This window comes from Coregonus lavaretus (genome assembly GCF_964263955.1).
Source record: "Coregonus lavaretus genome assembly, chromosome: 16".
NCBI classification, from domain to species: domain Eukaryota; kingdom Metazoa; phylum Chordata; class Actinopteri; order Salmoniformes; family Salmonidae; genus Coregonus; species Coregonus lavaretus.
The window spans coordinates 48,928,964-48,952,910 of record NC_140003.1 but is presented as its reverse complement, the minus strand read 5'-3'; the positions used below and the strand labels follow the sequence as shown (position 1 = coordinate 48,952,910).

At 45.1% G+C, this 23,947-nt stretch overlaps 1 protein-coding gene across 1 annotated transcript in view; it reads right to left on the bottom strand.

The window, feature by feature from the left end:
- The window catches only part of LOC311143677 (ras-associated and pleckstrin homology domains-containing protein 1-like), a gene marked incomplete at its 3' end in the record, with an annotated part of 215,502 nt that extends 197,827 nt beyond the window's left edge, over positions 1-17,675 (bottom strand). The window contains 1 exon segment of the mRNA XM_084179549.1: positions 17,529-17,675.
- Between the last annotated feature and the right edge of the window lie 6,272 nt (positions 17,676-23,947).

The window sequence follows — 23,947 nt, the reverse complement described above, 5'->3', positions numbered from 1 at the left end:
TGCCCTACCTGTAACTCACCCTCCCTGTCACATGCCCTACCTGTAACTCACCCTCCCTGTAACTCACCCTCCCTGTCACATGCCCTACCTGTAACTCACCCTCCCTCTAACTCACCCTCCCTCTAACTCACCCTCCCTCTAACTCACCCTCCCTCTAACTCACCCTCCCTCTAACTCACCCTCCCTGTAACTCACCCTCCCTCTCACACACCCTCCCTCTCACTCACCCTTCCTCTCACACACCCTCCCTGTAACTCACCCTTCCTCTCACACACCCTCCCCGTGGCTGTTGAACAAGTTGAGGAGACTAAATTACTTGCCGGTACCTTAGATTGTTAACTATCTTGGTCAAAACATATAGATTCAATGGTTGTAAAGATGGGGATAGGTCTGTCCGTAATAAGGAGATGCTCTGCTTTATTGACACCACACTCCACAAAGCAAGTTCTGCTGGCTCTAGTTATGTCTAATCTTGGTTATTGTCCAGTCATGTGGTCCAGTGCTGCAAAGAAAGACCTAGTTAAGCTGCAGCTGGCCCAGAACAGAGCGGCACGTCTTGCTCTTCATTGTAATCGGAGGGCTGATATTAATACTATGCATGCCAGTCTCTCTTGGCTAAGAGTTGAGGAGAGACTGACTGCTTCACTTCTTTTTATAAGAAACATTAATGTGTTGAAAATCCCAAATTGTTTGCATAGTCAACTTACACACAGCTCTGACACACACACTTTCCCCACCAGACATGCCACCAGGGGTCTTTTCACAGTCCCACAAATTGTATTATTATTTATTTATTTGTTTTTCTACCTCGACCAACAGCCTATTGACCAAACAATCGACCAGTCAACTAAAATGGGGTCAGCCCTACTGGCTTGCTAGGCAATAAAAACACCAGTCTCAACGTCAACAGTGAAGAGCCGACTCCGGGATGCTGATCTTCTAGGTAGAGTTGCAAAGAAAAAGCCATATCTCAGACTGCCCATCTTAATCTTTTATTTTTATTGGCCAGTCTGAGATATGGCTTTTTCTTTGCAACTCTGCCTAGAAGGTCAGCATCCCGGAGTCGCCTCTTCACTGTTGACGCTGAGACTGGTGTTTTGCGGGTACTATTTAATGAAGCTGCCAGTTGAGGACCTGTGAGGCGTCGATTTCTCAAACTAGACACTAATGTATTTGTCCTCTTGCTCAGTTGTGCACCGGGGCCTCCCACTCCTCTATAATATGCCATTTAGCAGACGCTTTTATCCAAAGCGACTTACAGTCATGTGCGCATACATTTTTACGTATGGGTGGTCCCGGGGATCGAACCCACTACCCTGGTGTTACAAGCGCCATGCTCTACCAATTGAGCTACAGAGGACCACATCTATCTATTCAGGTTAGAGCCAGTTTGCGCTGTTCTGTGAAGGGAGTAGTACACAGCGTTGTACGAGATCTTCAGTTTCTTGGCAATTTCTTGCATGGAATAGCCTTCATTTCTCAGAACAAGAATAGACTGACGAGTTTCAGAAGAAAGTTATTTGTTTCTGTTCATTTTGAGCCTGTAATTGAACCCACAATTGCTGATGCTCCAGATACTCAACTAGTCTCAAGAAGGCCAGTTTTATTGATTCTTTAATCAGCACAACAGTTTTCAGCTGTGCTGACATAATTGCAAAAGGGTTTTCTAATGATCAATTAGCCTTTTAAAATGATAAACTTGGATTAGCAAACACAACGTGCCATTGGAACACAGGACTGATGGTTGCTGATAATGGGCCTCTGTACGCCTATGTAGATATTCCATTAAAAATCTGCCGTTTCCAGCTACAACAGCCATTTATAACATTAACAATGTCTACACTGTATTTCTGATCAATTTGATGTTATTTTAAAATGGACAAAAAAAAAAAGCTTTTCTTTTGAAAACGAGGACATTTCTAAGTGACCCCAAACTTTTGAAAGGTAGTGTATATATTAATTATTTTATTTATTTTTGTCGAACGAACAGCTGACTGAATCACCACAATGAAGCAGCAGCACACAAACAGAATGAATAGAACAGGCTTGGAACCACTAACCCTGGCAATTTGACTGGTAAACTCATGGGTTTCGCAATGGCTTCCTGGTATTGTGATGCAATAATTTCCATGGTAATGTAGAATGTTCATTCAAATTATGTTAACTGATGTGGCTCATTCAATGGAATGGATTTTTTTGGAATGTCAGTTGAGTTGAATCATATCACAGCACATATTTTACTTCCTGCTTTGCTCCTATGGGTAAACTCGCAATGACCACCAGTCCACCCGTTATGCCGTCCTTGACTTGAATGGGGACGCGTGTTCTATTTATATGGCAGCACATGTAGTCAGGAGCACAGAAGATGTCCGAAAATAAATACATTTTAAAAACTTTATTTTGCTATTCGATCGGTTATTACGGTGACCATCCAAAACTCCATGACTGTCACAGCCCTATGTGCATGACTGCTAAGTCTCATGACATCCTAAAATATACCAGACCACACACACATGCTGGCTGACTAGGGCTACTCCACTGGTGTGGGTGGCAGGCAGCTGCCAGTGTTTCTCAAAACAACACTAGATGAGAGGGCGTTTGCACTTTTCATCTCCTAACCTACACAGATGAGTCACACACACACACACACACACCTAACAGTCACAAACACAGGAACAGATCAACGTCAGAAGAGCAGAGCAGAGAGGGACTCACTGGCAATTTCTAACACTAGAGCCTCTTAAGACGTCAGCATGCTTCAGTTCAGCTAGGCGAACGACGAGTCTGCTCGCATATTCCCTTAAAAGACCTTAGCTTGAAAAATAGAAAAATAGTACTCTTTGTCCATTTTGAGACACCGTAGCCAGTATAGACTTTCTCAAAATAGTCAGAATGAATCTAAGATAACTCAAGAAATCTGTCATTAATTTGGACGTTTTCGCCGAGGAGATCTTAGTCGTGCAATTTTACATCGAACTAAGATGTTTGGTGCAGTATTTCTCAATGAATAAATGTGCATGAAAGCGAGTCATCTTGCGTTGAATGACAAAGACTTTACTGAAGAATCCCTACTATTGACCAATCAACGTCGAACGGGTGTAGACTTTAGCTAACGACTTCGCCTTGCCTCAAGAAAAAAAAAAAAGTGCCCCCGAACAAAAACCCTTACCGAAGTCCAAAACGAACAAAACCGTCACAAAATGTCATCATTATATATGCACAAACTCTTCCCGAAATGTTTCGTCTGGGAAGCATGGACGCCTTTACAGAGACTACGACTGCATCCCAAATGGCACCCTATTCACTATGGGCCCTGGTCAAAAGTAGTGCACTACATAGGGAATATGGTGCCGTTTGGGGCGTACACTACAACCCTGCTCTCAAGTTAGGTTCAACCAGACAAACACTACAATCATGGTTGGCAGCAGAGATCTTAAGAACTCTAGCCTATAATAACCACATGTTCATTTCAAGACATGTGTTTTCATGGAGAAGAGATGGTTGATAGGGGGACAGAGACACAGAGAGAGGGAGACAAATATAGAGAGACACACTGAGCGAGAGGAGAGGGCTATTTATGAGGATCCACTAAAAACTGCCACCTGGCATCTGGAATTGTGATTGGTTGCCAGATGAAAACAGCTCTAGAGGAAACTGATGAGAGATTCACCATCTCGTTCTTCTTATAGAAACATGTACTCAAATACCCTGCATCTTAAAGACCAAGCAGACTTCAAATCAAACAGTTAACCTCTTCAGCGTCAACGTACCAAGGCATTGTATCAAGGAAGGTTCATTGACTATCAAGACATACCAAGATCAGGCCGGGGACTTTAATGCAGGCAAACTTAAATCTGTTTGACCTCATTTCTACCAGCATGTCACATGTGCAACCAGAGGGAGAAAAAATAAAACTCTAGACCACCTTTACTTTACCCTGTACAAAGCTCTCCCTCGCCCTCCATTTGGCAAATCTGACAATAATTCTATCCCCGATTCCTGCTTACAAGCAAACACTACAGCAGACAGTCCCAGTGACTGACTCAATACGGAAGTTGTCAAATGACGCGGATTGAGAAGACCTGACAGAGCTTGAGAGGATCTGCAGAGAAGAATGGGAGAAACTCCCCAAATACAGGTGTGCCAAGCTTGTAGCGTCATACCCAAGAAGACTCGAGGCTGTAATCGCTGCCAAAGGTGCTTCAACAAAGTACTGAGTAAAGGGTCTGAATACTTATGTAAATGTGATATTTACTTTTTTTTGCTAACATTTCTAAAAACCTGTTTTTGCTTTGTCATCATGGGGTATTGTGTGTAGATTGATGAGTAAAAACCACAATTTAATCCATTTTAGAATAAGGCTGTAACGCAACAAAATGTGGAAAAAGTCAAAGGGTCTGAATACTTTCATAATGCACTGTATATACCAGGCGGTGTCAGAGGAAGGCCCAACAAATTGTCAAAGACTCCAGCCACCCTAGTCATAGACTGTTCTCTCTGCTACCGCACGTCAAGCGGTACCGGAGCGCCAAGTCTAGGTCCAAAAGGCTCCTTAACAGCTTCTACCCCAAAGCCATAAGACTACTGAACAATTAATAAAATGGCCACCCGGACTATTTACAGTGACCCCCCCCCCCTTTGTTTTTACACTGCTGCTACCCGCTGTCTATTATCTATGCATAGTCACTTTACCCCTACCTACATGTACAAATTACCTCAACTAACCTATACCCCCGCACATTGACTTGGTACCGGTACCCCCTGTATATAGCCTCATCATTGTTCAAATATAGAAACTCAGATTACAGCACTAGATCACAGGGTTGGTTAATGCTGGAGACTCCACGTGTATCCACAGAGTTGGGTAAATCTGCCTTTTCCTACCAGGCCCCTATCACGTGGAATAATCTCCAAGTAACGTTTAATTTGGATGTGGTCGGCGCATGTGACAAATAAAATTTGATTTGATATGTATTGGGATTTATACCAGACGTGGGTCATCACAGTGATCACACTGGGTTTGTTCTGCAGTAACAGTCAATTTAATGTGTTGAGATTGGGAAGGTGTTCATCATATCTCAGAAATTGCCATTTCTTATAAACATCACTGAGCGGAAAATCTGTGTTAACGCAGAAGTCACATTCTTCGTAATTTGGTCAGCTGTGTGATTAACTTCTGAGTGCTAGAAATTGAGTTCGGTTTGTGAAGTCTCCACCCCTGCAAAAGGAACCTCAACCAAAGTCCCCTACTTCCAATTTGGGCACTCAAAGCGAAGCAGTTTAAGTACCGCCTTCGCCCAGTCCTGATACTTCCAAATAACCAGTGAAGAAAACCCAAAGACCGGAACTAATGCAGCTCGATATCTCACGCATCTCATTCAGTCCTGACAGATTATATACACTGCTCAAAAAAATAAAGGGAACACTTAAACAACACATCCTAGATCTAAATGAATGAAATAATCTTATTAAATACTTTTTTCTTTACATAGTTGAATGTGCTGACAACAAAAACACACAAAAATTATCAATGGAAATCAAATGTATCAAACCATGGAGGTCTGGATTTGGAGTCACCCTCAAAATTAAAGTGGAAAACCACACTACAGGCTGATCCAACTTTGATGTAATGTCCTTAAAACAAGTCAAAATGAGGCTCAGTAGTGTGTGTGGCCTCCACGTGCCTGTATGACCTCCCTACAACGCCTGGGCATGCTCCTGATGAGGTGGCGGATGGTCTCCTGAGGGATCTCCTCCCAGACCTGGACTAAAGCATCCGCCAACTCCTGGACAGTCTGTGGTGCAACGTGGCATTGGTGGATGGAGTGAGACATGATGTCCCAGATGTGCTCAATTGGATTCAGGTCTGGGGAACGGGCGGGCCAGTCCATAGCATCAATGTCTTCCTCTTGCAGGAACTGCTGACACACTCCAGCCACATGAGGTCTAGCATTGTCTTGCATTAGGAGGAACCCAGGGCCAACCGCACCAGCATATGGTCTCACAAGGGGTCTGAGGATCTCACCTAATGACAGTCAGGCTACCTCTGGCGAGCACATGGAGGGCTGTGCGGCCCCCCAAAGAAATGCCACCCCACACCATGACTGACCCACCGCCAAACCGGTCATGCTGGAGGATGTTGCAGGCAGCAGAACGTTCTTCACGGCGTCTCCAGACTCTGTCACGTCTGTCACATGTGCTCAGTGTGAACCTGCTTTCATATGTGAAGAGCACAGGGCGCCAGTGGCGAATTTGCCAATCTTGGTGTTCTCTGGCAAATGCCAAACGTCCTGCACGGTGTTGGGCTGTAAGCACAATCCCCACCTGTGGACGTCGGGCCCTCATACTACCCTCATGGAGTCTGTTTCTGACCGTTTGAGCAGACACATGCAAATTTGTGGCCTGCTGGAGGTCATTTTGCAGGGCTCTGGCAGTGCTCCTCCTGCTCCTCCTTGCACAAAGGCAGAGGTAGCGGTCCTGCTGCTGGGTTGTTGCCCTCCTACGGCCTCCTCCACGTCTCCTGATGTACTGGCCTGTCTCCTGGTAGCGCCTCCATGCTCTGGACACTACGCTAACAGACACAGCAAACCTTCTTGCCACAGCTCGCATTGATGTGCCATCCTGGACAAGCTGCACTACCTGAGCCACTTGTGTGGGTTGTAGACTCCGTCTCATGCTACCACTAGAGTGAAAGCTCCGCCAGCATTCAAAAGTGACCAAAACATCAGCCAGGAAGCATAGGAACTGAGAAGTGGTCTGTGGTCACCACCTGCAAAACCAGTCCTTTATTGGGGGTGTCTTGCTAATTGCCTATAATTTCCACCTGTTGTCTATTCCATTTGCACAACAGCATGTGAAATGTATTGTCAATCAGTGTTGCTTCCTAAGTGGACAGTTTGATTTCACGGAAGTGTGATTGACTTACATTGTGTTGTTTAAGTGTTCCCTTTATTTTTTTGAGCAGTGTATGTTCTACACGCATCCCATTTAGTCCTGACAGATTATATGTCTGCCCATGAGAGATTACTGAGCGGAGAATCATCACAAGTGTATCAGCTCAGGACTTGGCTCCCTACTTTGTCTAGCCCAGGAGAAGGAGGAATTTCCTGAAGGGAAAACAATATTTTCCATCCATCCACAGGCCTGTCCTGGCAGTAACCCCAGCCAGCAGGCAGCACAGCCACACTTCCTCTAAAGGGACGTTTCAGGGCTGAGAGATATCAACTTTAATGTACACAAAACACCAATTCAGACCTACAGTATGCATGTCCCAAATGGCACCCTATTCCCCATGGGCTCTGGACAAAAGTAGTGCACTATAAAAGGAATAGGGTACCATTTGGAAGGCAGCCTATAGATAGAGCGATGCCTATAGATTCCCTCACCTGAGCCCTACCGAAGTACCACTGCAGAGTCGAGGGCCCGTTCTCCCAAAAGCATCTTAAGGCTAAACTCATCGTTAGAAGCAATGTTTAAAAGATGCTTTTGGGAAACCGGGCCCTTGTGTTTCAGATGTGGATGGAAGGATGCCATAGAACTTCAGATTCCTCACTGATGACAAGAGGCTGCAAGATTTATCCCCTCTGCCTCAAAAGCCTCTGTGTCAAGATGCTCAGAGCTTTATGGTCCTACCTAATAAATAGATGTACAGTGGGGAAAAAAGTATTTGATCCCCTGCTGATTTTGTACGTTTGCCCACTGACAAAGAAATGATCAGTCTATAATTTTAATGGTAGGTTTATTTGAACAGTGAGAGACAGAATAACAACAAAATAATCCAGAAAAACGCATGTCAAAAATGTTATATATTGATTTGCATTTTAATGAGGGAAATAAGTATTTGACCCCCTCTCAATCAGAAAGATTTCTGGCTCCCAGGTGTCTTTTATACAGGTAATGAGCTGAGATTAGTAGCACACTCTTAAAGGGAGTGCTCCTAATCTCAGTTTGTTACCTGTATAAAAGACACCTGTCCACAGAAGCAATCAATCAATCAGATTCCAAACTCTCCACCATGGCCAAGACCAAAGAGCTCACCAAGGATGTCAGGGACAAGATTGTAGACCTACACAAGGCTGGAATGGGCTACAAGACCATCGCCAAGCAGCTTGGTGAGAAGGTGACAAATGTTAGTGCGATTATTCGCAAATGGAAGAAACACAATAGAACTGTCAATCTCTCTCGGCCTGGGGCTCCATGCAAGATCTCACCTCGTGGAGTTGCAATGATCATGAGAACGGTGAGGAATCAGCCCAGAACTACACGGGAGGATCTTGTCAATGATCTCAAGGCAGCTGGGACCATAGTCACCAAGAAAACAATTGGTAACACACTACGCCGTGAAGGACTGAAATCCTGCAGCGCCCACAAGGTCCCCCTGCTCAAGAAAGCACATATACAGGGCCGTCTGAAGTTTGCCAATGAACATCTGAATGATTCAGAGGAGAACTGGGTGAAAGTGTTGTGGTCAGATGAGACCAAAATCGAGCTCTTTGGCATCAACTCAACTCGCCGTGTTTGGAGGAGGAGGAATGCTGCCTATGACCCCAAGAACACCATCCCCACCGTCAAACATGGAGGTGGAAACATTATGCTTTGGGGGTGTTTTTCTGCTAAGGGGACAGGACAACTTCTCCGCATCAAAGGGACGATGGACCATCAAATCTTGGGTGAGAACCTCCTTCCCTCAGCCAGGGCATTGAAAACGGGTCGTGGATGGGTTTTCCTGCATGACAATGAGCCAAAACACACGGCCAAGGCAACAAAGGAGTGGCTCAAGAAGAAGCACATTAAGGTCCTGGAGTGGCCTAGCCAGTCTCCAGACCTTAATCCCATAGAAAATCTGTGGAGGGAGCTGAAGGTTCGAGTTGCCAAACGTCAGCCTCGAAACCTTAATGACTTGGAGAAGATCTGCAAAGAGGAGTGGGACAAAATCCCTCCTGAGATGTGTGCAAACCTGGTGGCCAACTACAAGAAACGTCTGACCTCTGATTGCCAACAAGGGTTTTGCCATCAAGTACTAAGTCATGTTTTGCAGAGAGGTCAAATACTTATTTCCCTCATTAAAATGCAAATCAATTTATAACACGCATTTTTTTTTTGTTATTCTGTCTCTCACTGCTCAAATAAACCTACGATTAAAATTATAGACTGATCATGTCTTTGTCAGTGGGCAAACGTACAAAATCAGCAGGGGATCAAATACTTTTTTCCCCTCACTGTATAAACCTCTCTGATACAGAGCTTTATGTCTACACTGGCTGACTGCGACACTGCAGAGGTTCATCACTGCATCCAACGTGAACTAAAATACAGCAGGCCCAAACCATGCAAGTAGATGGTCATGGTATGGGCCGACACTATGGCCTACTGTAAACGGTTGGAAAAGGTGGATTACCATGCAAATAGATGGTCATGGTATGGGCCGACACTATGGCCTACTGTAAACGGTTGGAAAAGGTGGATTACCATGCAAATAGATGGTCATGGTATGGGCCGACACTATGGCCTACTGTAAACGGCTGTAGTAAGGTGGATTACCATGCAAATAGATGGTCATGGTATGGGCCGACACTATGGCCTACTGTAAACGGTTGGAAAAGGTGGATTACCATGCAAATAGATGGTCATGGTATGGGCCGACACTATGGCCTACTGTAAACGGTTGGAAAAGGTGGATTACCATGCAAATAGATGGTCATGGTATGGGCCGACACTATGGCCTACTGTAAACGGCTGTAGTAAGGTGGATTACCATGCAAATAGATGGTCATGGTATGGGCCGACACTATGGCCTACTGTAAACGGTTGGAAAAGGTGGATTACCATGCAAATAGATGGTCATGGTATGGGCCGACACTATGGCCTACTGTAAACGGTTGGAAAAGGTGGATTACCATGCAAATAGATGGTCATGGTATGGGCCGACACTATGGCCTACTGTAAACGGCTGTAGTAAGGTGGATTACCATGCAAATAGATGGTCATGGTATGGGCCGACACTATGGCCTACTGTAAACGGTTGGAAAAGGTGGATTACCATGCAAGTAGATGGTCATGGTATGGGCCGACACTATGGCCTACTGTAAACGGCTGTAGTAAGGTGGATTACCATGCAAGTAGATCAAATCAAAAAAAATTATTGGTCACATGCGCCGAATACAACAGGTGCAGACATTACAGTGAAATGCTTACTTACAGCCCTTAACCAACAGTGCATTTATTTTAAACAAAAAAAGTAAGAATAAAACAACAACAAAAAAGTGTTGAGAAAAAAAGAGCAGAAGTAAAAATGAAGTGACAGTAGGGAGGCTATATATACAATAGAATAAAGTGACAGTAGGGAGGCTATATATACAGGGGGGTACCGTTGCATAGTCAATGTGCGGGGGCACCGGCTAGTTGAGGTAGTTGAGGTAATATGTACATGTGGGTAGAGTTAAAGTGACTATGCATAAATACTTAACAGAGTAGCAGCAGCGTAAAAAGTATGGGGTGGGGGGGCAGTGCAAATAGTCCGGGTAGCCATGATTAGCTGTTCAGGAGTCTTATGGCTTGGGGGTAGAAGCTGTTGAGAAGTCTTTTGGACCTAGACTTGGCACTCCGGTACCGCTTGCCGTGCGGTAGCAGAGAGAACAGTCTATGACTAGGGTGACTGGAGTCTTTGACAATTTTGAGGGCCTTCCTCTGACACCGCCTGGTATAGAGGTCCTGGATGGCAGGGAGCTTTGCCCCTGTGATGTACTGGGCCGTACGCACTACCGTCTGTAGTGCCTTGCGGTCAGAGGCCAAGCAGTTGCCATACCAGGCGGTGATGCAACCAGTCAGGATGCTCTCGATGGTGCAGCTGTAGAATTTTTTGAGGATCTGAGGACCCATGCCAAATCTTTTTAGTCTCCTGAGGGGGAATAGGCTTTGTCGTGCCCTCTTCACGACTGTCTTGGTGTGTTTGGACCATGATAGTTCGTTGGTGATGTGGACACCAAGGAACTTGAAGCTCTCAACCTGTTCCACTACAGCCCCGTCGATGAGAATGGGGGCGTGCTCAGTCCTCTTTTTTTTCCTGTAGTCCACAATCATCTCCTTTGTCTTGGTCACGTTGAGGGAGAGGTTGTTGTCCTGGCACCACACGGCCAGATCTCTGACCTCCTCCCTATAGGCTGTCTCATCGTTGTCGGTGATCAGGCCTACCACTGTTGTGTCGTCGGCAAACTTAATGATGGTGTTGGAGTCGTGCCTGGCCATGCAGTCATGGGTGAACAGAGAGTACAGGAGGGGACTGAGCACGCACCCCTGAGGGGCCCCCGTGTTGAGGATCAGTGTGGCAGATGTGTTGTTACCTACCCTTACCACCTGGGGGCGGCCCGTCAGGAAGTCCAGGATCCAGTTGCAGAGGGAGGTGTTTAGTCCCAGGATCCTTAGCTTAGTGATGAGCTTTGAGGGCACTATGGTGTTGAATGCTGAGCTGTAGTCAATGAATAGCATTCTCACGTAGGTGTTCCTCTTGTCCAGGTGGGAAAGGGCAGTGTGGAGTGTGATAGAGATTGCATCATCTGTGGATCTGTTGGGGCGGTATGCAAATTGGAGTGGGTCTAGGGTTTCTGGGATTATGCTGTTGATGTGAGCCATGACCAGTCTTTCAAAGCACTTCATGGCTACAGACGTCAGTGCCACGGGTCGGTAGTCATTTAGGCAGGTTATCTTAGAGTTCTTGGGCACGGGGACTATGGTGGTCTGCTTGAAACATGTTGGTATTACAGACTCAGTCAGGGACATGTTGAAAATGTCAGTGAAGACACTTGCCAGTTGGTCAGCACATGCTCGGAGTACACGTCCTGGTAATCCGTCTGGCCCTGCGGCCTTGTGAATGTTGACCTGCTTAAAAGTCTTACTCACATCGGCTACGGAGAGCGGGATCACATAGTCGTCCGGAACAGCTGGTGCTCTCATGCATGCTTCAGTGTTGCTTGCCTCGAAGCGAGCATAGAAGTGGTTTAGCTCGTCTGGTAGGCTTGTGTCACTGGGCAGCTCGCGGCTGTGCTTCCCTTTGTAGTCTGTAATAGTTTTCAAGCCCTGCCACATCCGACGAGCGTCAGAGCCAGTGTAGTATGATTCAATCTTAGACCTGTATTGACTCTTTGCCTGTTTGATGGTTCGTCGGAGGTCATAGCGGGATTTCTTATAAGCGTCCGGGTTAGAGTCCCGTTCCTTGAAAGCGGCAGCTCTACCCTTTAGCTCAGTGCGGATGTTTCCTGTAATCCATGGCTTCTGGTTGGGGTATGTACGTACGGTCACTGTGGGGACGACATCATCGATGCACTTATTGATGAAGCCAGTGACTGATGTGGTGTACTCCTCAATGCTGTCTGAAGAATCCCGGAACATGTTCCAGTCTGTGCTAGCAAAACAGTCCTGTAGCTTAGCATCTGCGTCATCTGACCACTTTTTTATTAGCCGAATCACTGGTGCTTCCTGCTTCAGTTTTTGCTTATAAGCAGGAATCAGGAGGATAGAGTTATGGTCAGATTTGCCAAATGGAGGGCGAGGGAGAGCTTTGTATGCGTCTCTGTGTGTGGAGTAAAGGTGGTCTAGAGTTTTTTCCCCTCTGGTTGCACATTTAACATGCTGGTAGAAATTAGGTAGAACGGATTTAAGTTTCCCTGCATTAAAGTCCCCTGCTACTAGGAGCGCTGCATCTGGATGAGCGTTTTCCTGTTGATTAATGGCCTTGTACAACTCATTCAGTGCAATCTTAATGCCAGCATTGGTTTGTGGTGGTAAATAGACAGCTATGAAAAATATAGATGAAAACTCTCTTGGTAAATAGTGTGGTCTGCAGCTTATCATAAGATACTCTACCTCAGGCGAGCAAAACCTTGAGACTTCCTTAGTATTTGATTTGGTGCACCAGCTGTTGTTTACAAATATACAGAGACCGCCACCCCTCGTCTTACCCGAGTCTGCCGTTCTGTCCTGCCGATGTAGCGTATAGCCTGCTAGCTGAATGTTATCATTGTCGTCGTTCAGCCACGACTCCGTGAAACATAAGATATTACAGTTTTTAATGTCCCGTTGGTAGGATAACCGTAATCTTAAATCGTCCATTTTATTCTCCAAAGCTTGAACGTTGGCTAATAGGATTGATGGGAGAGGCAGTTTACTCGTTCGCCGTCGGATCCTTACAAGGCACCCCGACCTACGTCCACGATATCTCCGTCTCTTCCTCACGCGAATGACGGGGATCTGGGCCTTGTCGGGAGTCTGTAGAATATCCTTCGCGAACGCCTCGTTGAAGAAAAAGTGTTCGTCCAACGCGAGGTGAGTAATCGCTGTCCTGATATCCAGAAGCTCTCTTTGGTTATAAGAGACGATGGCAGAAACATTATGTACAAAATAAATTACAAATAACGCGGAAAAACACACATAAAACACACATAACTTGATTCAGCAGATGGTCATGGTATGGGCCGACACTATGGCCTACTGTACACGGTTGGAAAAAGGTGGATTCAGGGATTAACTAGGGAAGTGGTCACCAACCGGTCGATCGACTGGTCCATCTCCAAGGCATTCCTAGTCAATCACCAAACATTTCTGTAAATATCCCGACGATAAAGCCTTGTGTTCCTATTTGTTTGTTTTTGTTTGGTGCTGTTGGTGGTAGGTGCACTTGATTCAGCAGCCCTGTTGGTGGTAGGTGCACTTGATTCAGCAGCCCTGTTGGTGGTAGGTGCATTTGATTCAGCAGCCCTGTTGGTGGTAGGTGCATTTGATTCAGCAGCCCTGTTGGTGGTAGGTGCATTTGATTCAGCAGCCCTGTTGGTGGTAGGTGCATTTGATTCAGCAGCCCTGTTGGTGGTAGGTGCATTTGATTCAGCAGCCCTGTTGGTGGTAGGTGCACTTGATTCAGCAGCCCTGTTGGTGGTAGCTGCACTTGATTCAGCAGCCCTGTTGGTGGTAGGTGCACTAGATTCAGCAGCCCTGTTGGTGGTAGGTGCATTTGATTCAGCAGCCCTGTTGGTGGTAGGTGCATTTGATTCAGCAGCCCTGTTGGTGGTAGGTGCACTTGATTCAGCAGCCCTGTTGGTGGTAGGTGCACTAGATTCAGCAGCCCTGTTGGTGGTAGGTGCACTTGATTCAGCAGCCCTGTTGGCGGTAGGTGCACTTGATTCAGCAGCCCTGTTGGTGGTAGGTGCATTTGATTCAGCAGCCCTGTTGGTGGTAGGTGCACTTGATTCAGCAGCCCTGTTGGTGGTAGGTGCATTTGATTCAGCAGCCCTGTTGGTGGTAGGTGCACTTGATTCAGCAGCCCTGTTGGTGGTAGGTGCATTTGATTCAGCAGCCCTGTTGGTGGTAGGTGCACTTGATTCAGCAGCCCTGTTGGTGGTAGCTGCACTTGATTCAGCAGCCCTGTTGGTGGTAGGTGCATTTGATTCAGCAGCCCTGTTGGTGGTAGGTGCATTTGATTCAGCAGCCCTGGCGCCAGGAAGCCAAAGTGTTCCCATTCTGAACCATTTCATGTGTCTAAAAAGGTAGAACTCCACCTACCCGGCAGGCCCAGCGAGCAAATCAAGTGCACCTATAGGCCTACCGCTGGCCAATCAGATAGCTCAGTTAAAAGAAGCCTCGAGCACACAGCAAAGTTGATACTGTGAGATTTCAAAACGTTTAACTAGAGAGAGACTCAACGAATACAGCAAAGAGCTGCTGTTTTTATCAGGAAGTTAATGTTTTAGTTGTTGTCCAGCTGTCAACACTTTGGTCAACACCTTTATAAGCCATAAAATACACGTTCTCCCTACTTCCACTCACACTACAACCAGCACTGCAGCTGTAATGAATGGGTATAGCAACGTGTTCTGATAAGCTTGGGTTGTTATTATTAGAGATGGTGTCTTTTTGAATATCTAGGATTATTTCCCTTTCTCTGGTCATAGGAGTAACAACATGAATTGGTGCATGAGGCAGAAATAATGCAGTGTGACTGGAGTTTCACCACCAGCTGGAAGACGGTCCCCTTTTCTCAGCAGAGGGAGGGAGAGAGGCAGCCTCACCGCTGTTCCCTCCCCTCAGACTGACCATCAGATACAGGCCATCAGTCAGCCTCACCGCTGCTCTCTCCCTCCCCTCAGACTGACCATCAGATGCAGGCCATCAGTCAGCCTCACCGCTGTTCTCTCCCTCCCCTCAGACTGACCATCAGATGCAGGCCATCAGTCCAGTAAAAAATAAAAAAATAAAAATGATGCTCATTTAGTTGTGCCTCACAAGTAATTCAACAAATGATCTATTACCAGTTTGATCATATAGCAATTTTTTGTGAAATATAATTTCAAAATGGTGTAAGAACAACATTGGCAGGGCAATTCAATCACAGCCAATATGCAGTGATAATGTACTGGACCTATAGCCTACTGCACAAACCTCATTGCTACAGAACAGTTTCTAATTGGTTAATGTTGCATAGGCTTATGTTTTTTAAAGTCATGTTTTAAAACAATCCGAGTGGTATCCATCTGCTTGCATTTTGACTCAGAAAAGGTTGGTGACCACTGAACCAGGGTGTAGGACGCAGCTAAATCTACACAGAGTTGAATGTTGAGGAAATTAACCCGTTCAGCCAATAAACTGTAATTTGTTGGATTAGGCATTAGCCTGCTCTAGCACCGATCAGATTACAACTAGCATGTGTTCATTTGGGAATATGAATAACACAGGTTATCAAAGAGATCTCCTCAATCTACTGTTGTAGGTAATCCAGAGCAGAGCGGTGCAATTGAGAGACAGTGTGACACCGAGAATTTAGCCTGTTGCAAGTACCCCTCGCCACGGAACGGGGCATGGTCACGGAACGGGGCATGGTCGGCTGTGGGCGGTGTCCCACCACACGTTTTCATTGGTTGAGGCGTATTTAATAATATAATAATAATAATAATAATAAGCCATTTAGCAGACGCTTTTATCCAAAGCGACTTACAGTCATGCGTGCATACATTTTTGTGTATGGGTGGTCCTGGGGATCGAACCCACTACCCTGGCGTTACAAGCGCCGTGCTCTACCAGCTGAGCTACAGAGGACCACATATTTACGTTCCACCATGCTCGATTACGTAGACTGCGTGGTGACACATCAGGACATACATTGTTTCTCATCTCTTTTTGGGTTAATCATTTCTGTTGACTGTAAATACCTTTTATGCATACTTATGGTGTTAATAGAGATTCACTTTTCACATGTCTAAAATGTGTTTACTCCGTTGCTATGGTCACCGGCGGCTGTTGTCCTCCATGTGTTGAATTTACGGTTCGCCTTCAAAATAAAAGTCCCTAACTGAAAGTGATGCAAACGGATACAAATTGTGGAATCATGCCATATTCGGACTAGCTAATGCTAAACAAGGTTGGCATGTTACATAATTTAAAATTAAATACAATAATTAATTAGTTTGACAATAATCAGAATAAAGAATTGAATTCCCATTGTGGATGTATTAGACTGCATAATTGCATTGGGGGCATACTTACATGCACTGTACATCCTTACCTATGGATTGTGCACCCATGAAACAGGGTAACAGTCTACCCAGTGCAGTTATTTGACCTTTAAATTGTACAAAGATTATTTAGAGAAAACATTTAAAAACATGTAGATATATATCGTGAATCGCCCATAAGTTTGAAAAAAAAATCGAGATCTGATTTTTAGGCCATATCGCCCAGCCCTAGAATAGGCCGAGTCGCTGAACCAACAGTGCTGTGACAGGCCGAGTCGCTGTGATGAGACAATTTGGAAATTATAGGGTGTCAAAAAAGCACAGATGAAACGCTGGCAAGAGAACACGCCCATATCAATGACTCGCCACGCCTTTATAATTTGTGTAGGCTTAATTAAGAATTTTGATGAATGGTACATATTGCCCCAATTAGGGTTACCTTACTAAATGATATGTGGCATTATTCTCCCCGGCAATAGTGTTTACAGGCCGGGAACCATCCACGACTTTTCTCTGTGCTTGTCCCTCGGTTGGCATACACTGCATATTCCATGAACAGGGCACCAATACACTAGCCTTGTACACGGCTACCACAACACACCCATTTAGCCTGAAAACATCGTTGCCAGCTCCAGATGCAATTCAATTCTAATATGCTGCCTTCGTTGAAATGCATGAACGTTGTAGCCTAGTGCATTTTCGGCCTAGCGATAATCGTCTTGTTTTTTCTTGCATTTAAACACAGGATAAATCTGCCTTGGCCATTTTTGTGTTTCCAAATGTCTCTCGATTCCACCGCTGTAGAAATGTAGGCTAATCATGGTAGCCTGATATGGCTCCATAATCAGCGAGTAGGCTAATAAGTAATCCGATATAATAGGCTACAATTCAACATTGCATCGCCTTTCAACAGATGAGCGTCCCCTGATTCCAATGTAACATTATTCTAACAACGTTTTGCAAATGTAGCGCGTTAAATATAGGTCAAAAATCAAGGTGGGTTTCAGGAGAGACAGAAAGCAAGCGGCTACTTACTGTCACAAATCCAGAATGTTTTCCTCTGTATCCAACGGGAAAACTGCTACAATTGATCGGAAAAGGCAATATTGTGATGTCAGTTGGTCGGTCTTCAGAATGTAAGGGTTTTCACCGCCGTCGCCGACTCCTCAGCTTCGTAACAACTCTGACACACTTATTCTTTCCAGCTCCATTCTGTGAAAATCAGCCGGGAGCGCGCCGCAGATGGGATGCGCATTCCCGTTTCCTGTCCAGCCGAGACCAAACCTGCAATCCCTCAGTGCTGCAATCAGTCTCGACCAATCAACCAACCGAGCTAAAACAAACGCTATTTATTTCAGACAGTCAATCATACAAATAACAGTGATTTAAAGACAATGTTTTCATACAGGGGTTTCTTACCTGAATATGCCTATACTGTACATACAGGTCTCACTCAGCAGTATATCTATGTCAGGGAATAGGGAAATACTCATAATATGCTTGATAATATTACCACTAAAGAAATATAGTCGCGTGGTGGTTCCTCTTCAAAGGCTTGTAATGTGAGACTGGTGAGTATAGATCTATCTATACAGAGGGGGACTTGAGACTGGTGAGTATAGATCTATCTATACAGAGGGGGACTTGAGACTGGTGAGTATAGATCTATCTATACAGAGGGGGACTTGAGACTGGTGAGTATAGATCTATCTATACAGAGGGGGACTTGGGACTGGTGAGTATAGATCTATCTATACAGAGGGGGACTTGAGACTGGTGAGTATAGATCTATCTATACAGAGGGGGACTTGAGACTGGTGAGTATAGATCTATCTATACAGAGGGGGACTTGGGACTGGTGAGTATAGATCTATCTATACAGAGGGGGACTTGAGACTGGTGAGTATAGATCTATCTATACAGAGGGGGACTTGAGACTGGTGAGTATAGATCTATCTATACAGAGGGGGACTTGAGACTGGTGAGTATAGATCTATCTTGAGACTTGAGACTGTTAAAATTGTCCCTAGACGCTGATTTTGGGTCAGTTTAGCATTTCCCCCGCTAATAGTTAAAGATAGATCTGTACCTAAGGGGAAACTTCACCCTGGAGCCTGAGGGGACATGTGGGGTCACAGTGATTGTTCCTCCAGTGCCTGAAGACTAACCACATGAAACAGGTCATGGTCAATGACTCATCTTAGCCCAGGGCCTGAGCTCAGACCACTGGATAGTGTATCTAGCCAGCACAGGAGGCTGCTGAGGGGAGGACGGCTCATAATAATGTCTGGAATGGAGCGAATGGAATGGAGTCAAACACCTGGAAACCATGGAAACCATGGAAACCATGGATTTTATGTATATATATATATATTTATTTATTTATTTTTGGGGGTTGGTATTTTACCCCCTTTTTCGATCTTGTCTCATCGCTGCAACTCCCCAACGGGCTCAGGAGGCAAAGGTCAAGTCATGCGTCCTCCGAAACATGACCCGCCAAACCGCGCTTCTTAACACCCGCCCACTTAACCCGGAAGCCAGCCACACCAATGTGTCGGAGGAAACACTGTGCAACTGACGACCGAGGTCAGCCTGCAGGCGCCCGGCCCGCCAAAAGGAGTCGCTAGAGCGCGATGAGCCAAGTAAAGCCCCCCCCCCCCGGCCAAACCCTCCCCTAACCCAGACGACGCTGGGCCAATTGTGCGCCGCCCTACGGGACTCCCGATCACGGCCGGTTGTGATACAGCCTGGGATCGAACCAGGGGGTCTGTAGTGACGCCTTAGACCTCTGCTCCACTTTGGAGGCCTTGTTTTATGTATTTGATACCATTCCACTCATTTTACATTTCGGTCATTTAGCAGACGCTCTTATACAGAGCGACCTACAGTTAGTGCATTCATCTTAAGACAGCTAGGTGGGACAACCACATATCTCAGTCATAGTAAGTAAAATTTTCCTCAATAAAGTAACTATCAGCAAAGTCAGAGCTAGTAAGGGGGAATAAAGTCAAGTGCGAGTGTTATTTCACGAAAGGCTTTTTAAAATATTTGTTTATTTTTTACGGGGGGGGGGGGTGCTGTGGGATTATTTAAGATACTCTTTAAAGAGGTAGGGTTTCAAATGTTTTCGGAAGAGGGTACCATATGAAAACACCCTTAGACCACCTGACGCTGTTCTGTGGAACCACCACAACATTGTGGTTGAAAACCCCCCCCACTTCCTCTCTCTCTGTATGTTAGCTGCAACATCTCTCTCGCTCTCTCCTAACCCAAACCGATCTATCTCAGATCAGGCTATGTCCCACATTTCACCCTATTCCCTATGTAGTGCATTACTTTTGACCAGGGCACATAGGGTGCTATTTGAGATTCATACCCAGAGAGCAGGGGTTTTAAACCCCACAGGGAGGTGAAGGAGAGGGAGAAGAAGAGGGAGAAGGAGAGGGAGAAGGAGAGGGAGAAGAAGAGGGAGGTGAAGAAGAGGGAGGAGTGACTCACAAATATGGAAGGAGTGACTCACAAAGTGCAATTGCACAGTGGAATAAAAACAACACCGACTTCCTAACTGATCTGTAACTAAGGAAAACTTGCACAAATTCTAAAGAAATACTTAGCAGTATTTGGGCCTGGGGTAGCAGTATTTGGGTCTGGGGTAGCAGTATTTGGGCCTGGGTTAGCAGTATTTGGGCCTGGGTTAGCAGTATTTGGGCCTGGGGTAGCAGTATTTGGGTCTGGGTTAGCAGTATTTGGGCCTGGGGTAGCAGTATTTGGGCCTGGGTTAGCAGTATTTGGGCCTGGGTTAGCAGTATTTGGGCCTGGGTTAGCAGTATTTGGCCCTGGGTTAGCAGTATTTGGGTCTGGGTTAGCAGTATTTGGGCCTGGGTTAGCAGTATTTGGGCCTGGGGTAGCAGTATTTGGGTCTGGGTTAGCAGTATTTGGGCCTGGGTTAGCAGTATTTGGGCCTGGGTTAGCAGTATTTGGGCCTGGGTTAGCAGTTTTGGGGTCTGGGCTAGCAGTATTTGGGCCTGGGTTAGCAGTATTTGGGTCTGGGGTAGCAGTATTTGGGTCTGGGGTAGCAGTATTTGGGTTTGTAAATAATAGGATAATGTAGAGGGACATGTGAATGAACAATACAGATTGATTGAATCTGTAACAGTAAACTCAGTCTATATACTGTAGTCTGTGAAGGCATAGACATATGGAGTGTACCTCTCAATGGGCACTCTATTCCCTGTATTACTTCAATGACCTCTGGTCAAAATAAGTGCACTGTTACCCACTTGTCACAGACTTCAATTCAACGTCTTTTCCCACTTTGGTTCAACGTAATTTAATTGAAATGACGTGGAAACAACGTTGATTCAACCAGTGGGTAGCCAATAGGGTGCCATTTGAAACACGACATCAGTCTAGTCTGTGAATACATGTTGTTATTCACCACAGTAAGTGTGGGTGGTGGTGGTTTAACCCTCTGCTCTGCGTGAAAACGGTATCCTCCTAGCATCAGGGGTAAATCAGAAACATTGTGTGCTCCAGTTGCTCTTCTCTCCTCCGCCCTCTGCTATCACTTCAGGGAGGAAAATAACAAGATGGAGGGTAATTTATGGATGACAACGATCCTTCGGTCCTGTCTTTAACTCTCCCGACTTCCCAACTGCAAAGGTGAGATTCAGATATGCTTCTACATCTGCATTGCTTGCTGTTTGGGGTTTTAGGCTGGGTTTCTGTATAGCACTTTGTGACATCTTCTGATGTAAAAAGAGCTTTATAAATACAGTTGATAGAAATTGGATCGATATCCGTTTCAGATAAGTATTTTTCTGAAGATACTGTATAAAGAATAATTTATTTAAGACCATCTGTATGTTGATCTTTCATCTATCATGAAAACTGCTGTAAAATACTTTGGATGTAGTATTCTGTCACTTGAGTTGCCATACATTTAAAAAAGAAAATGTTGATATGAAAAGATTTTCAACAGATTGAATGCTTATAGTCATATAGTTTCTTGCTTCAGTATTCAAGAAACGTTACAACGACCATTTTCCACAAAACGACCAATGTTCCATAGAAAAGAGATGACGAGGGTTTTGACCACTATATCTACACATTCTTCACAATTGTGTTTTTTCATTAGAAATTATTGCTTATGGGTACCTTCATGTGTGTGTAAAATATTACTGTTCTCAGATTTTGAATTCATGGATGTTAGATGTGTATTAAAATGGGTTTTGTTGCCAAACACTATATTTCCGTTGTTTAGCTGTGTCAGGGCGTCAGTGAAATGCGGTAGGCGATGTCAAGCGCAGGACAAAGAGCTGATCAGAAGACGTGCTTTACTCGAAGGTAAAATAAATAACAACAACCTTCACAAGTTGAACATAGAAACATGGATCGGTAGCAGCTAGTACTCCGGTGACGACGAACGCCGAAGCCTGCCCGAGCAAGGAGGAGGAGCAGCCTCGGCTGAATCCGTGACAAGCTGGAATGGAATGTTCGGATCCTCTATATTTGACTGATATGTATTTGTCCCACCTAGCTATCTTAAAATGAATGGACTAACTGTAAGTCGCTCTGGATAAGAGCATCTGCTAAATGACTAAAATGTCAAATGTTAATATTTTACATACAGATAGTTATATTGCTGTATTTATTCATAATTTTTTTAAATAAATATTGATGTCACAAATGTATAATTTGTACATTTCTTTATTAAAAATGTAGTTATTTGTTACATTTGACTGTGTAAAACCTAACAGTACTACTTATTTCTCTGAGAGTGAGGCGGATATATTATGCAAAAAAACATGACTATTTGTCTCTCTGAAATGAAACCATCAAGTGATAGATGTCAAACAAATAGATGTCTGTCATTGAATAACCCCACGCCATGATTAGGCTGTGAGAAAACACACCAATTTATTTCATTTGTTTGTATTTATTTAACCTTTATTTTAACAGGGAAGACATATTGAGACCTAGGTCTCTTTTTGAAATGCGCCCTGTATTATGCAATATAAACAGGGGCGCAACTTTCACTGGGGATGGGGTCCCCCCCATATTCTGAAATTGCATGTGATACAAAAAGTGGCAATGGGTGCTCTAGGACCATGCGGACGCCTCCGAGAGGTCGGGTAGGCTGTTTGGAGTGTTCAGCCGGCTGGATTTAGAACCGCATGCTGACAGACTGTGTGATGGCACAGCTTCTGGAAGGCTGGCTGGATCAGCACGGGAGAGTTGAGCATAGCTCAGTGTGTATGTGTTGCGCTCTTTCGCCGAGTTGTAAAATCAAGCAGAGCAGAAACTGGCAACTCTTTAGTTGACTGATGTAGCTGGCGAGGTAACTGCTGTTTAACTTAACAGAAGAAAAAAATACTAAACTAGTGTTTATTCGCAGTGCTGAGCTAGTATTGTAACGTTAGCTAATGTTTCATCCCCTCTGGACTGAGGTGAATGACTTAGCTACGCTAGCTAGTAGCTACCACAGCCAGGTCAGCCTCTAGCCTCCAGTTATCTGTCAGATAGTGATATGAGGTGGCTATTATTACTGTCTACCAGCTGTTGTTTGTACGGAAATGTTTTGTAGCTGTTGCAGGAATCCCGTTTCAGAAGTAAATGAACTTGGCTAACTTTCACCAGTTGATGTACCTTTAGCGAGAGCGCTGGCCAAAAGTTAGCTAACATTAGCTATTACTTTTGCCTCAATCACACTAGACCTGAATCAAACGATGAAACCATCGGCCAAACAATTGAAGATTGACATACTGAAAAATCATCAGTATATCAATGTAACATTAGTTATCTGTCAGTTTCCCTAGCTAATTCCCTACTTTTCACACTGACACAGTAATAAACAGCTCCAACGTTACAGGCTTCACTGTCACGGTGCTCAGTAGAGGTCTGGGAGGGACCCATTTCTTCATCCCGCTCCGGCCCGCTGGCTTTCTGTCCAACTCCCAACCGCTACCACAGGAACTGGTCCCAAACCCAACCCCAGTCCCACAATGTTATTTTAGGCGTATGTGACCCAGCTCCCGTACCAGCCATGGTCCCAGCTCCCGTACCAGCCATGGTCCCAGCACTTTTACGCCCTAAAGGCAATATCAAAATGAGCAAAAATAACCTAAGAAATTGGTTAAATTACCAAAGGCACAACCGGGGCACAACTTTCACTGGGGACGGGGGGGGACATGTCCCCCCCAGTTTTATTATTGGAATGTGATACAACACGAGGCAACGGTGTGCTTTAGGATCATGCGGACGCCTCCGAGCGGTCGGGTAGGCTGTTTGGAGTGTTTATCCGACTGGATAAAATAAAAAATAAATATGTCCCTCCCACTTCTAAAAACCCTGGGCGCAACGCTCACTCACCATAGTAACCTAACCTATGCTCACCATAGCAACCTAACCTATGGTCACCATAGCAACCTAACCTATGCTCACCATAGCAACCT